Raw genomic sequence first — 15,204 nt, 5'->3', positions numbered from 1 at the left:
CTCTTCCCCCAATATCCCTATCTTGCTCTCCTCCTTCTTCAGCCCTGCTGTCTAGGATTAGGAGAACCCAAGCCAAGGGAGAATGGAATTACTGAGATTTTCTGGGTGTGTGTGTATGTATGTGTACACAGTACATACACACACACACACACACACACACACACACACACACACCAGATGCAAGAAAACAGGGGGCTATGTTTAAACATCCTATGAAGAATAATGTTAATATGCATCTGTCCACTTCAGGGAGGCAGCCTCAACTCTTGCTTACTCATTGTCTGTCAATTCCAACTCATCTATCCTTCAGACCTCACCCAAATTTTTCAGATGGCAGCACCAGCAAACACATAGAGGTCCCCAGAAGAGGAGAAGGCCATAAAGAAAAGGAAATGAATACTGACTAAGCACTGTGCCACATATACTCCATACATTATCCACTTCTCACAAGTAGGAGGTATTATTATCTCTATTTTACAGAGGAAGGAATAGGAGTGCAGACCAACACCACCCAATTACCAAGTGGCTGAATATCAAACTCATATTTTTTTCCCACTAATGTAATTTCTACAAACTGGATTCTTTTATTCAGGACCAGAGTTGTGTTAAGATACTCTGTTTCGTGACCTTATTTGACTCAGAGAAAAAGAAGGCTGGTATTTGGGGAAGAAAAAAAAAACCTCCCACAAACTATCTTGGCAAAAGCAGAAGTTAAATACAGTTATATGTAAAAGAGGAAAATAAAAGAGAACAGAGAAAGTCAGAAGCTTAGACTGCATTTGCCCAGATCAATAGTTTACCAATAGTGTGACACAGAACACCTATGTATCCAACAATCTGTATGTGTAACTAATTTTTTTTATCAACATGCTCAATACACTTTGGCTATCACTAAAGATATTCTGTTTAGCCACTGATTAAGCATTGCATTCAGTGGCTTATGTAACATGATGTAGTCAGAGCAAAACTTGCTCTGAACCAGAAAGATTTGTATCACAGATTCAAGCAGGTACCAAAGAAAGAAGTGTTTGCTGGAACACTTGAGAACATTGTCCTCTGTGTATATAAAAAAGAGCAGTTAGGATATTCAAATTTTCTAGCAAACAGCAACAGCAATGCTGGAAGATCAAGGGAATACTGAAAAAAAATTAAAATGTAAGAATATTATTCTCTGTAGTTCAGACTGATCGATAATGACTGCTAACTTGTTTACTGCTGTTGGATGAATCTTTTAATCCTTTTAAGTCCTGCAACTAAAAATAGCAGGAACATGAAAAGTGTGAGAATTACTGTTCTAAGAAACCTATTTATGTAACCAGACTTGCCACCTCACCTAAACTGAGAAAACAAATGGGAAACCCGGCTTGTTAAAGCAATTTATTGTGTTCAAAAACCACCTTTCCCCACCAGTACAACCAAAAGAAAAATAAGGGGCACTTGGGTGGCTCAGTTGGTTAGGTGACCCACTCCTGATTTGGGCTCAGGTCATCATCTTGAGGTTCGTGAGTTCAAGCCCTGCGTCGGGCTCTGTGCTGACAGAGCAGAGCCTGTGTGGGAGTCTCTCTCTCTCTCTCTCTCTCTCTCTCTCTCTCTCTCTCTCTCTCTGCCCCTCCTGTGCACTATCTTTCTCAAAATAAGTAAAATAAACTTTAAAAAGAAGAAGAAGAAGAAGAAGACTAGTGAGACAGAAATCTACATTCATGGAGCTTTCTGTCAGAATCAGCAGCATTCCTTTGAGACAGGTGACTCACCTGGGCCCAAGTGGCCCAGAAACCCTGAAGGGCAGAAGACACCATTCACTAAAAATATATTTGGGACGTAGAAAATCTAAAAATGAAATTCTCTGAGACCTGGGCAGCAGTTACAACATACATTAGAAAGGGCCAGAACAGGGTCTCCTGGGTGGCTCAGTCAGTTAAGCCTCTGACTTTGGCTCAGGTCATGATCTTATGGTTCATGAGTTTGAGTCCTGCATCAGGCTCTGTGCTGACAGCTGGGAGCCTGGAGCTTGCTTCAGATTCCACGTCTCCCTCTCTTTCTATCTCTCTGCCCCTCCCCTGTTTGTGCGCTCTCTCTCTCTCTCTCTCTCTCTCTCAAAAATAAATAAGCATTAAAAACTGTTTTTAAATAAAGAAAGGGCCAGAACAGGCACACCTGGGTGGCTCAGTCAGTTAAATGTCTGACTCTTGGTTCCAGCTTGCATCATGGTCTCACAGTTCTGAGTTCAAGCCTGGCATTGAGGCTCTGTGCTAAAAGTGCAGAGCCTGCTTGGGATATCTCTCTCCCTTTTTCTCTCTGCCCCTCTCCAGCTTGCGTGCTCGCTCTTGCTCGCTCTCTATCTCTCCCTCTCAAAAATAAATATATATAAAAAAATCTTTTTAAAGAAAGGGCCAGAACAGGCTTCGAAAGAAGAAAGCCAGGATTTTGCTTTGACCTGGCCCTTCTGTCTCTATTTTGTAGCACATGAAGGGAGTCTGCAGAGTGTAGAGGCTTTCTTCAGTAGATCCCACATTTGCTGAAGAGCAGAGGTGAAATGAGCCACCAAATGCTCCAGAGAGGCTCTGAAACAAGTCAAGCCCCCTGGTCAGGCAGAGACTGAGGAAGCTGTTATTGACCCTACAAATTGACTACAGCACTTTCAGGAGAGTTGGCTGCAGTTTCCTTTACAAGATTTAACCACAACAAGGAGACAAGTTTCACTTGCCAAAATCTCTTCTTTCACACTGCTGTCCTTTTATCAAGATTTGATGACAACTCAATATGCAGCATTGGCTTCCACATTTGGCTCCTGAAAATAACAACTGACATGTGAAAAGTGGCCCATGGTGAAAAGGGTATGAAAGGTGCTAGATGAAAACAGTAACTCCACCATTTACTGTTTGGGTAACAACTCTCTGAGCTTCCGACTGATCTCAGTTAAATAGGGAAAAAAACGATACTTGCCTTACAATAGTATTATGAGAATGATTTCATGTAAAGGGTCCAGCCTGTAGTGGATGCTCAATAAATGTTAATTCTCTACTCTGATTACAGTTAAATTCCATGTCTCCTTTAATCCTCACAGCTTTCTAAGGAATATAGTCAGGTATCCTCACATAATAGACCAAAGAAACTGACACTGATCAGTTTATCATTGTGGTGAATGATAGAATTAAGGGTTGTCTCCACGTCTTTTTAAACTCCTAATGTCTTTGCTCCTTTATGGAGTCATCAGGTTCTGATTAATTTATTCATTCATTCAGCAAACATTTTTTTCAGTGCCTAATAAGCACCAGATATTAGAAATAAAGGACCCAAAGAACCAACAAATCTCTTTCCTTGTGGAATTTCTATTCTAGTGAGTGGACCATGTCAGAAGGAAAATGAAGTGGGGGGATGGGGGGCTGAGTGTGTGTGCTAATTTAAAGCAGCTGGTCTGGAAAAGGTTCAGATAAGCTGAATTTTGAGCAGAACTGAAAGAATAAGGAATGAGCCAATATAGATATATAAGTGATTATGTTTCAGGCAGAGGAAACCATCAAGTATAAAGGGCCTGAGGTAGGAACATTCTGCTTCCATCAAAGGAATATCAGAGAGATTCTGGCTCTGCACTTGCATTAATATCTTGATTCTTGTGGATCCCTTCAAAAGAAAATGAAGGAAACAGAGTGTGGCCAAGCTGAACCTTAAATCTGATAGGTTTGGGTTGAGTTAAAAAACGTCATTTTCCACTTTTGTCTATTGCTTCCCTCAAACCTATTCCCAGCACTCCCAAAGTGTAGACAGGGGGCTGATTTGAAAGCTAGACAAATAGAAATTCTACTGAACAAATAGAAAGTCCTCATATCTCGTCAGTACTGGATGACTTATAAAGCCCTCCCATAGTCACTACACCATTGAATCCTTCTGACAGCCCTATAAGAAAAGAAGGCAGGACAGGAACTATTGTCCCAGTTGACTAGTAAGGAAACTGAAATTCAAATTACTACTATTGCCCAATAAAACCACTGTTAAATGCAGAGTCTACATTAAAATCACTAGAATGTGGGTCTTCTGGTTTCTACACATAATGCTATTTAATAATAACAACTGCCATCTATTGAACACTGTATACCTAATGTTCTATGAATAGTTCATATAAATTATCTTATTCACTATTTACAAATGCCTATGAGATGCATGTATTTCCCCTATTTTATAAATGAAGAAACACTCAGAAAGTTTAAGTAATTCAATTATACCTCAATAAAGCTGAAATTAAAAAATAATAAAGTTCTTATATTGACTTAAAAAAAAAAAAGGTTAAATAAATTGCCCTTCTGATACTTTTGGGAGATTTAGCCAGGATCAACCTTGCCCCAGTGGGTGCTGTTGAGTGTCATATAGAGAAGTTTGGGTTTACAAATGGATTTTGACACAGTTGACCACTTCTTCACTCTTACCACACTTACCTCTCCAAGCTTTTTTATTTTTCCCCCTAGAGACATCACTTAAGATTTTCCTCCTACCTCAAGGCCATGGCTTTTTAGTTTCTACTACTAATTCCTTTTCCTCTATAATCATCTTAATTTTGGAGTCCCCAAGGGCAGATTCTGGGCCCTTTTTCATTCTTCCTCTCCCTAGATGGTTTTACCCATCCCCTTGGATTCAAATATAAACAGTTTCTAAAGATCCTTAAACTTCTGTCTCCAGCTTAGCAGTTCATCTGAGCTCTAGAGTTTCTTCCACATCCAATGACTTTCTGGCATATCTGCCTGCTGGTTTCACCAACATCTCAAACTAAATGTTTCTGAAATGAAAACATATGAGTCCCTCTTCTCTCAACTCCTAAACTGATCATATCACAGTCTTCCCTTTCTCTGAAAATGACAGACCACCAGTTGTTAAGCCAGAAATTATGATTTTTTTCCTTTCTCTCACTATCAGCAAATGATATTGCTCTGTCTCCAAACTAAATCCTGAGACTCTCTAGTCCTCTCTGCCCTAAGCCACTATCCATTTTCATCTATGTCACCTCCTAGCTCTCCTACTGTGCCAACTCTTAGCCTTCTCCCATCAGCTCTTTTTTACATTGATTTTTTTGAAAATAAAAACCAGCTTATGTCACTCCCCTTATTTCAAAGCCCCCAGTGACTTCCCATAGATGCAGCAAATTTTCAAGTTTCCCCTTCTTTCCTTCATTATACTCCAATCATGCTGGCTTTCTAGAAGCTCTTAAACTTTCCAGTTCTTTCGCACCTCAGCACCCTTGGTGCTGCCTCTGTCCGGAGAGCTTCTCTTTTGACTCTTCATGTGGCTGGTTTTTTGGTCTCATCTTGAACTCCGTCTCCTATGGGAAGCCCTTCCTAACTATTAGAGTCTCTGTCACAGCACCATGCTTACTTTCCCCACCACGCTTACCACAACCTGTAATTATCTTTTTTTGTTTATGTATTTATTTATTGCCTGACCTCACATGAGGGCAAGGTTTTTTTTGTCTTGTCACTATCACGATACAGTCTCTATACATATGTGTCCTCAGCACACAAAGTTCAGTAGATATTTATGGAGTGAATGAAAGAACGAATAAATGAATCTCAGTTTTCATTTTGCAGGCCTCCATTTCCATAGAAATTGTGTCGTAGTTATGTTTATCCTCTGTGGTCTGCTACTCTGAAAACTTGGGGAGGCATCCCAGTGATGAAGTCATGTAGAAATGAGCTGTGGTCAGGACCTAACTCCTATTAAATAAGAACAAAGAGGACAAACCATATTGACTCAAAAGAACCCAGGCCGTTAGGCCAGGTGCCAGAAGTTTTTGCTTTTTCATTTCCTTAGGTATGTAACAGACTTGAGTTTCTGAGAAGTCATCCAAGATATGACCATATATTACAAAATCCATTTCACTTAGCCCTTAGACACATGTCATGCTCCATCTCAATATCAGCCAGATGTCTCATCAGCATTTACAGGGTTGGAGGTCATATCTGATCCAGGTCTTCATGTTTGTCACCAAAGTAGGCAATGCAACAATATAATCATAATAACTATTTGTCTTATGTTAAGAGCCTACTGCATGACAAGTACTGCTGGTACTAGGTGCTCTGTGTGTTCTTTTCTTGGTTAATCTTTGCAACAAATGAGGAAGATTCTTTGCCCAACCGATAGACAAAGAACCTGAAGCTCAGAGACGTTACATTATTTGCTCTGATGCCAGGCTTACAGCTGATAAGAGATAAAGCAGAGACTGAACTCAAGGTTTCTGATTCCAGAGGGAGCATTATTGAAACTATACTGTATTGCCTTTTGGAAAAAAGAAATCACACCGTCGTATTTGTATTAAATTATTTAAATCATTGGGCATACCGTATTTTCTGACCAACTCGCGAAATATGATTCTCTTTTTAAGATGCAATCTGTATAAGCTCTCTGGCTCTCCACTATTCCTCGAGGGTGAAATACTATCAGTGATGCTGTCACAGGAAACCATCTTTACTTACCTTCTCTGGGTAAACAACTGGCTCATAGACATTAGAGATTCCTCTTACCTGAAGACTCCTCAAAGAGGAAATGAATCCACTTCAGTAATGATTTGAAGAAACCTAGATTTCCTAAAGTTGCTGATAAGGTCTCCACAAAGGAAAGAAGAAGGTACCATTATTCCATTGCTCATTTTCTCTCTGGAGCTTTAACTTAAGATTTCATTTGAAGCTTGAAAACTACTGCCCTTGAGAAAAAGAGAAAGGAAAAAAAAAGAAGAGGGAAAGAAGGAAGGAAAGAAGGAAGGAAGGGAGGAAAGGGAGGGGAGAAAGGAAAGGAAGGAAAGGGAGAGGAGAAAGGAAAGGAAGGGAAGGGAAGGGAAGGGAAGGGAAGGGAAGGGAAGGGAAGGGAAGGGAAGGAAAGGAAAGGAAAGGAAAGGAAAGGAAAGGAAAGGAAAGGAAAGAAGAATCTTTTTTTTCTTGGAATGGCTTACACAATTAAGTCATCCTGACACCCTATGTGACAGAAAGAGATGGGAAATAGTAGACAAAGAATGGTGTCTCCTTAGCAAGAAAGGTGAAAATAGATGTGTTCCAGCCCCAGAAAGAAAGTTAGGTTGAATGAGAATATAAACTTCTTCAGCTAGAATATCTACATAGATGTGAGAGAATAAGAGCAATGTTTTAAACAAAATCAAAGAATAAGATCTTGTATACAGATAGTCTTCCACTTTTGTAAAGAACTTCTAGAAAAGCACACTAAAGTTGTATGAGTAAAAGTTCAACAAGAAGTCATGCAAACAATGTGAGAGGAGGTCAATCCACAGAAAATTAAATGTATTAGAAAATTCCTAAGGACACTTTAGATGATATACTACTAACATTTCACATATATTCTTAGATTTGGTTTTTCCTCTGTAATTTAACAGTTGTCCTCCTTATGTCCAACGGATGACTACCTGAGACTTTCAGTATATCTAATGACTTAGATTTACTAAATCTAATGATTTACTGCTCCTTTCTAGCCACACATTCTCTCTAGGTAAATTCCTGTAGACCTATGGCTTTAAATCATATCCATATGCCCTTGACTCTTAAAGCTTCATTGCTAACCCTGATATTTCACCAAAGCACCTTTACTGGTATTTCTAAATCCCTACCTAACATCTCCAATAAGATGTATAGTATGAATCCTAAACTTGAAATATCCAAAGCAATGTTCTCATTCCCTGAAATTTGATCACTCTGCAATTTCTCATCTCAGGAAATGACTACACCACATATTGCTAAAAACAAACAGCTCTTGGAGTTATCCTTGCCTCCTCTCTGTTCTTCACATTCCACACACATCCAATGTTGGCTTTACCTCCAAATGTTATAATATTCATTCACTTCTCTCAGTCTCCTCTGCTACCACTCTAGTCTAAGCCACCATTATTTCTCCACTAGATGCAATGCAATAGCTTCCTAACTCATCTCCCTGCTGTTGTTCTCACCCACCTTCACATAATTTGCTCTCTAGACAGCAAAGCTAAAAACATAAATCAGACCATATTACTCTCCACTCACAACTTCCCAGAGGTTTCCAATTATACAAAGAATAAAATCCAAACTCCTTGCCATGGTCTAGAACAGAGCAGTCCAAACCAAGCCATTTAGTAAGGTGTGAAACCAATGTTCTGGGGAAGGATCAGCATTTTAAAATAAAATAAAATAGAAAATATCAGAGTTTATTGTATGTAGTAAGAATAAATATAATCTCATGAAACTTCTCTTTCAGATGTGTGTGTGTGTGTGTGTGTAGTGGAATGCAATGTCAAATGTATTTTCTGTGGGAAATACGTTTGAAAGCCACTGGCCTACAAGATCTTAAAGATCTGCTGGCTCACATCTCCTGCCTAATCTCCCATCCCACTTTCTGCTCATTCAACATACTCCATCGCTTCCAGCCTCTTTATTGTGCCTTCAAAGAGAAGCTTCTTCCCATCTCGGGTCCTTGGCACTTGCCTGGAATGCCTTACTTCCTATTATTTGCATGGATGGTTCCTTTTTACCATTCAAGGTTACCATTCACATATCACCTGCTCTGAAAGCCCATCCTCTAGGGGCACCTTGGTGGTTCAGTCAGTTGAGCATCTGACTCTTGGCTGAGGTCACAATCTCACGGTTAGTGGGACTGAGCCCCAGGTCAAGCTCTGCAACTGATGGTCAGGCTCTGGGTTAACAGTGTGGAGCCTGCTTGGGATTCTCTCTCCCTCTCTCTGCCCCTCTTCTCTCTCTCTCTCTCTCTCTCTCTCTCTCTCTCTCCCTCAATAAATAAATAAACATTAAAAAAAAAAAAGAAAGCCCGTCCTGTCACTAATCTAAAGCAGCATCACCACTTCTCTATCACATTACCCTGTTTTATTTTCTTATGCTGCTAACCATGATCTTGCATATTTGTTCGTACATGATCTTTCTCAGCCCTCCTGACGTAAATTACATAATGCAGGGATCTTAGCTGTTCTGTTTGCCACTTATAACAGCATCTCAATAAGTACGGTTGATAGACTATTGACTATTTCAGTTTTACACATGTTTGTATAAAATAAGGACAGCTTATAATGAAATGCTTAAATAATTATAGTAGCACTGCTGTGAAAACAAAGATGCTGTGGCTAACACCGCACAGGGACTGGCAGGCAGGACCCGTGGGAGAGCCTGAGCGGCTCATTTGCCAGTCAATCGAGGAAAACCCAAATTCAGTGTACAAAAATGCAATTTCTTGGCCCGTAAAATACGAAACCTCAGAGTGGTTGACAATGGCCTCAAATAGTTAGGGACATTGTCATAGTTTTTGTCTAGTGCCCTGTGGTTCCTGACAACAAAAATCCTTAAAAACAAAAGTGTTCAGCATGAATTCCCTTCAGATATCATGGAACCAAAAGTAAAATCTGCATCCAACACCTTGGATCCTGAATGGAGGAGGAGGGACACAGGAAGGCAAGTAAATAGTAGCAACTGTCAAGAATGACAAGATGAGGGCAGGGTCAGAGTGGAAACTGCCCTGGGGAGCCAGGCCCAGAAGGAGACTCTGGAGCCTCAGAAAAAGGGACCCATATTCCCTTCACAGCCCCACCCAGCAGACTCCTTCAAGGGGTTATTAGGATTATCTCCTCAATCTTTATTTAATTCTTTCCAGGTGCCCAATCACAAAGGGGCTTGTGTGCTAAGCTGAGGCATTTGAACTTTCTTCTAGGTGGTTTGGGGAAACTCTGAAGAGTTTAAGAGGGGAGTGACCCATTGGGGTGTCTCTCCTAGAGCCCTCCTCCTGGCTACAGTGTGGATGGGGGGGTTGAAGCTCTGCTGGTTGGAAGCTGGAAGATATGTGGCAGGCTCTCCAGGCGAGAAGCAACAGAGAGCCTAGAGAGCCTAAACAGAAGCAAGGGGTTGGTGGGAACCGGAGGTTGTACGGAGGGACAGACCCTTGTGGGAATCTGACTCCTCCTACTTACCAGTTACCACTTCCAGTCTGTGACCCCGTGCTGGTTAGGAATTTCTAAGCCTCTTTGTCCTCTCTATAAAATAAAGCAGAGAATGGCACCAACTTCAGAGATCCCTGTGAGGATTTAATGTGATAATGCATGTAAACTCTTAGTGCCTGCATAGTAAGTGCTCAACAAACGTTAGTTACTATTTTAGTCAGGTACTATTATTATTTTTGAGTACCATGGGAGGCACCGAAGCGGACCGAGACAGACCCCTCATCCAGCAAAACAAAATACCGTGGGCCTGTCACAATGCTCTGCAAACACGGAAAAGCCACAGCTTAATCTTGCCAGCGGCGAAGGCTTCGCAGAGATGCACCTGGAGCCCTGAGTGAAAAGTAAACCGCATTCTGAAAGGCAGTGGACTTAGACTGAAAACTGCAACTCAGTCGAATGCAAACAGAGCGAAACTGGTCCTGACTGTGGTGAGTGTCTGACGGCGCCGGTGGGGTGGGGGTGGGGAGAGTCAGAATCCGGGCACTGGGCACTTTACCTCTGGCTCCTCCTTTCTGAGACACGGCTCCAATCTTAAGCTAGTAGGAGAGGCCGCAGGGGTCCAGGCCCACAAAAGGTCGGGGGTTGAGGGCCCCTCAGCACAGGTTTTTGTCTGCAAACCCAGTTTCCGAGGTGCCTAAAAGTGTACAAATAGTGAAGACAGGCCCAGCCGAGCCAATTCATTACCTCGCCTCCGTGCTGCATGCTGATTATTTGCTCTCCATATCACCTCTCCTCAGGGGGCTCAAAGGAATCAGCAAATCCCCCGCATCAGAGCTACGAATCCCCAGCACAACCCATTCACACACAGCGGGGTGGCTGGGGATTAATTGGAGGGGGAATGTTGTGAATTCCAGAGAGTTCTTTCTCTTTGCCTCACAGCCGGTGGCCGGGGATATTGCTACATGAAAGCTTCCCTGTCAGTATCAATCATCATTGCCTGGGCTGCAACATTCCAGAGAATGAATTGGCCTCATTTGGTAACTCAACTAGAGTTGGGAGGTGGGGGTGGGGGTCATTCCTGAGGGGCCACATTTGTGGGCCCTAATTCTTGTTCCATAAGTGGTTTCAAAGCAAACAGAAACCTAGAAGGCCCAGCTTTCTTTTTCTGGGTTCCCTCCCTTAGCGATGTTAGAGATGGAGTGGATCTGGAAGAAGGGTGGGAAAGGGGTGGTACCTGTGTTAGGGCCTGGCAGGAAATTAGCTTGGGCAAAGCCTTGGCTGAGAGCAGAGAGGCAGCCCAATAGCCGCTCCCGCCGCCCCCCCTCCCCTCCCCCGGGTTTCTCTTACTGCTTTGATTCCAGGCCGACTTTCTCCTCCCATCCCCAGGCTGCTCCACAGGAGGCCTGTGGGCTCTCCCCCACCTCCCTGCCGAATGGGGCCCAGTGCCTAGAAGTCTGTGAACCCAAACTCCTCGGGTACCCTCCTGGAGGAGGGCAGATAACAAGAAATGCAAACGTCAAACCTTTTCCTCAAGTTAGCAAATGCTGGGAGCCCACAGAAAGGACAAGGAGGAGCCTCTTCCTGGGATTTCACATCTGAAGTCTACAGACTCAAACCTTTTCCCGGTTCTTATTTTTTTTAATGCCAAGACTTCCAGGCTGCCTTCTCCACTCACCCACCCCCTCAACCCACCCCCCTGCCCTTTCCATCACCAACCTGCTCTAGCTCCTTCTGAGCACCTCTCTTCACTCCTAGTCCCTCCCTCTGGGAGAAAAAAAAAATGAATTCTGCAAAAAAGAATTTCCTGAAATTCCCATCAAGTCAAGAGCTCAGAGCGTGCACCCTAGGAAATCCAGGCGTCCAGGCCACTGCTCACTGGGAGAGGTGCCCAACCTGACAGTCCTGGGAGGCTGGAGCCCCCAGCTGGACTCTGTTCACCTATTCTGGGGCCTGTGACCCCAGGGAAGCAGCCAGGCTCCTGCTTAGTGCATCCATAAGATGGATGGTGGTAATAACTGCTCTGCCTCCCTCTTAGGATTGTGTATGGATTAATGAAAGAAGAGATTAAGAAGTGATTTGTAAAGCGCTCAGTGTAAGGTATTATGATTATTAAATTATCTCATTGGGCCCAGTATTGGGCATGTTAGTGATCTTTGTAAAAGCCTCACTCTGCATCTACCTGCCTCTGTCCAGGAGAGTCCTGGTAAAATGTGCCCTGGGAGGGAGAGAGATTAAAATGCTATGCCAGTATATACAAAGAAAAACCCAGACAAAAAGCAAGATCATTATTATTTTTGAAAATAAAAACAGTGTGATAACCTTTCAGTATCTCAAATTACATATGCCCACAATGTGACACTACCTCTTGTGGGTGTTATCCTAAGCCAATAGTCCATTTTCTGCGGGTTCCTTAACATAGCAACAGACAAACCTTGGCCTGAAAAGCAGAAGACTCTGTGTAATATTGAGCAAGTTGTTTCTCCTCTCCAGGCCTCAGTTTCCCCACCTCTAAAATATGTAAGTAGCACCGGGCTTCTTTAAGTTCTTATCCCACTCTTCTGTCTTGTAATTCCTTGGATGCCTCCAGTAGGCATCCTAACTTAGCAACAGTTGGGGCCCCAAGGTCATTTCATACTTGATAGAATATCAAAGAGTTTAACTAATCCTCATCCTGGGATAAAGGACTAAGTGAGCAAACAATACAAAATCATGCCAGCCACTTAGGGACTCTTAATTCTACTTAATCATAATGAGAATTTTTCAACATTTGGAGACTGCTCTGGGGAAAAGCATGACATAATGCCTCCAACACTTAGAGCTGTGCCATTGGCACAGAATCTCCATCACAATTAGCAGTTTTCTTACCCCAAATGCTTTAATACAAAGTGCCTGCTTCACTTAGTAACTCCACTCAACAAGCTGACACCTGAAAACCACAGCCTAGGTGTTGCCAAGGTTCCTAAAGAACACGAGTCCACACTCCTCACCATTTCATCTCCCCAAATCTGAATGAACTCTCATCTAGTTTCAGACTCAGGGTTTTTATTGCCCAGCTGCACACGTCTGCCTAGAGAGACACTTTCCCGTCCTTTACAGCTGCTTGCTGTCAGCCGGCTTGTCTGTCCTCAGTGGGAACTTTCAGGTTCAAGTCTCTGTCTGGGGAGTCCATATACAGCCTTGGCTATTATTCTGATGGATCGTTTTAATTCTTTCCACTTTGATCATGTCAGTTTCCACAACAAACAAGGCTCACCAGAAGCATTCCTGGTCTCACAAAGGCAAACACACTTGGCTTTGCATCATAAGCCAGAGGCCAGAACTCTTCTGCTTTTGCTTCAAGGCTATTTTAACCCTTGGTTGCAAAAGTTTTCCAGTTAACCCTTTTTACCTTTCATTCCCTGCAACCATTGACGTGTTCATCTCCTCCGGAGAAATGCAATGATTTCCAGTCTTTAATTAATTAAGGATCCAAGTGGCAGATGCAGTTCACACACACTGGAGCCAAGCCCTGGCTAAGAAGATTCTTTTGCTCCAAATGCTCTGCAGTTCACTGAGAGTAACTTCGGCTAATAAAAATAGCTTTGTCGACTAAGTTGCCAGGAGCCATTTTAAATCATTGAAAATATTATCTCATTTAATATTGGCAAAGTATTAAGGTGAAATAGGAATTATGTTGACTTCCTAAGTAAAGAAACATAGGAGTTAGAAGCTAAGCTTTCTGTCCAAGATGACACTGCCAGCCTGGAATGGTGCAGGGGTTTTAACCTGGATTTGTCTGGCCTCCGGGGCAGGCCCTAATGGTGAAATGTTAAATGTTAGACGTTAGCACTCCTTAGGCTGTAGTAGAAAGAGTTCTTGACGGACAGTAAAGAGGCCAACGTCTCTGTGGCCACTTCCATCAAATCCATTTTCTCTATGCCTTGATTTCACTACCAGCAAATTGAAGATAGAATTAAATCAGTTTTTTTCCAAACCTCAGTCATTCACTTTATTACTCATACCACTCATATTATTATTTAATAACTATTCTTCCTTAAATCAATGTACTTTTAAAAACTAAATATTTTTAAGTAAGTTAAACTTAAAAACCAACATGACTTGCTCTAAATAGATGGTAATAATAAAAATGAGATGATTAAAAATAATAACGTTAAATTCTAGCTAGACACTCTTGCCAGCCATAGGCTAGCTCTAAGACTTAGGCTAACCTTATGTTAAATTGGAAAATATGCAAGTTAGTTAAAGACATTGCAGTTAGTTAAAGTGCATTGAAGACATATTAACAAATACACTCTGAGACTTTCTCCTCAATGTAACCAGGTGGGAAGAGACTCCAACTGGAAACACCTTTCTCACTACCTTACTCAACGTTACTTAACATCAGTAAGTACTTGAGGTAGTACTTAACAATGGTACTACCTCAAGTTATCTCACCTAAAATTGTTTTACATACAACCAGAAGTCCCCATCTCGTATGTGAGCAGATGATAGATACTGTGTTTCTCTCTGAGCATTTCCAACTCTGAAACACTTCAATTCTAACTAGAAAAGTTAATATTAACGCCTATTAAATTTGAAACTTAATTCACTAGCATTCAGTGAGTACTCACCGACCTGCAGAGAAAGGAAAATAGGAAGAGATCTTGACAATAAACAATCACTGTTATCAATTTCTTTAAACAGCAAAATAAATGAAGACTTTTCTTTGGGAAGTGTCTTCGAGGACTACAAAGTATATCACCCCATAGCCATGTAAGAATTTTGTGTATTTGCTAGGGTATGCACCAGTAGGTTTTCAAAGTGTGGTTGAAGTCCCTGGGGATAACCAACATCCTTTCAGGTCAAAACTATTTTCAAACTTTGTTTTTAGTGTTTTTATTATTTATTTTTGAGAGAGAGAGTGCGAGCAGGGGAAAGACAGAGAGAGAGAATGAGACATAGAACCCAAAGCAGGCTCTGGGCTGTCAGCACAGAGTTTGACATGGGGCTCGAACTCAGGAACCGTGAGATCATGAAGTTGGACGCTTAACCAACTAAGCCACCCAGGTGCCCCAAAACTATTTTCATGATAATACTAAGATGTTCATGCCTTTTTCACTAAGTTTCCCAGAGGCTACGTGAAGTGAGATACTACAACAGATGGAATGCAGAAGTAGACATGAGAATCCAGCTGTCTTCCATTGACACAAATATTAAAAAGATTTGCAGAATGCTAAACAATGCCATTCTTCTCACTGAATTTATTTGGGAAAACACAGTCATTTTTCATAAAAATGAAGTTATTTATGTTAACATATAATGAA

Source organism: Prionailurus bengalensis, chromosome C1 (genome assembly GCF_016509475.1).
Source record: "Prionailurus bengalensis isolate Pbe53 chromosome C1, Fcat_Pben_1.1_paternal_pri, whole genome shotgun sequence".
Taxonomy (NCBI): domain Eukaryota; kingdom Metazoa; phylum Chordata; class Mammalia; order Carnivora; family Felidae; genus Prionailurus; species Prionailurus bengalensis.
This window is presented reverse-complemented; position numbering follows the sequence as displayed.